Source organism: Loxodonta africana, chromosome 4 (assembly GCF_030014295.1).
Source record: "Loxodonta africana isolate mLoxAfr1 chromosome 4, mLoxAfr1.hap2, whole genome shotgun sequence".
In the NCBI taxonomy this organism is placed as follows: domain Eukaryota; kingdom Metazoa; phylum Chordata; class Mammalia; order Proboscidea; family Elephantidae; genus Loxodonta; species Loxodonta africana.
In genome coordinates this window covers 141,715,136-141,716,783 of record NC_087345.1, presented here as the reverse complement: position 1 = coordinate 141,716,783, position 1,648 = coordinate 141,715,136, and positions in this window count along the sequence as shown.

The window sequence follows — 1,648 nt, the reverse complement described above, 5'->3', positions numbered from 1 at the left end:
GTGAATATGTGCGTTTCAAAAAAATCTCATTACTGTCATTTCAGTGGGGTTTTGGAAGGGAACTAAGGTTAATGCATGTTTCAACTGCCATCTTTAACTGAAAGTAAGCACATGCACTTATGAATATGCCCTGGCTCATAGGGAAATTGAAGAGCCTCTCACTCAGAACCTATGGACTATGACTATATACACAATCTTGCAGGTTTGGTTGTCTGGCTCTTCTGCCCAAAGACAAGAGATAACACATCAGAAGCAGAGACTGCTAGAGAACAGACCTGCAGGAGTAGCACCTTAACTGCTTGAGAAGGGAGAGAAATATCGTACGAAAAAAAGCACGTGCAAGCAGAACAGTCTAAAGCCATTTAAAACAAGTTCAAACGGTGATACATACCTCAGTAGCATCACTAAATATCATGATAGTGCAATAGCAATACAAAGTATGGTAACGAATGCTCATAACAATGACCCTGAGTCATCAATAAAAGGTCAAATTATATTTAGCTTGTTCTAAGATGCCAGAAAAAAACATACTTTAGAAATATTTGTGCAAGAAATATTACTTATTCTGTATAGTTGTATAGTTATTTTACTTTCAAGTTTTTAAAACATTTTCAGATATATTATTTCATACATACACACACACACAAATTTAGTTGGGCAAAAACTTAGCAAGAGCCACATGTTTTTTCTCTTATTGCAGATAAAGCACGAAGGCTTTAGGTTAAAAAAAAAAAAATTAGTCGAAATCACACAGCAGTTCAGTGGAAGAGTTAAATTTTCTGCTTCCTAAAAATATTGTGGTGATTAAAAACATAAGCTCCCATGATGAATCCGCGGAACATCTCATAACATGGATGAATCTGGAGGACATTATGGATGAGTGAAATTAGTCATTTGCAAAAGGACAAATGTTGTATAAGACCACTACTATAAGAACTCAAGAAAAGGTTTAAACATAGAAGAAAGCATTCTTTGATTGTTACGAGGGTGGGGAGGGGAATTCACTAACTAGATAGTAGACAAGAATCATCTTAGGTAAAGGGAAGGACGACATGATGCTGGGAAACTCAGCACAACTGGACCAAAGGAAGAGCTAAAAAGTTTCCTGAGTACAACCAAACTCTTTGAGGGGCAGAGTAGATGGGGCTGAGACTTGGGGGTTATAGTTTTGGGGGACATCTAGGTCAATTGGCATAACAAAGTTTATTAAGAAAATGTTCTGCATACCACTTTGGTGAGTGGCGTCTGGGATCTTAAAAGCTTGCGAGCGGCCATCTAATATGCATCAGTTGGCCCCAACCCACCTGGAGCAAAGGGGAATAAAGGATACCAAAGACACCAGGAAAATATTAGCCCAAGAGACAATGGGACCACATAAACCAGAGATTGTATCAGCCTGAGATAGACACTAGACACTAGATGGTGTCTGGCTACCACCAAAGACCACCCTGACAGGAGCACAACAGAGAGTCCCGGACGGAGAGGGAAAAAAGTGTGGAGCAGAGCTCAAATTCACATAAAACAAACCACAATGTTTTCATTTGCCAAGTGGGGATACCGATAGATGCTACCTTATAAGATTTCCATAAGAATTAAATGAGTAAATACACGTAATTCTCAATGAAATTGAACAATTATTATTTCCACT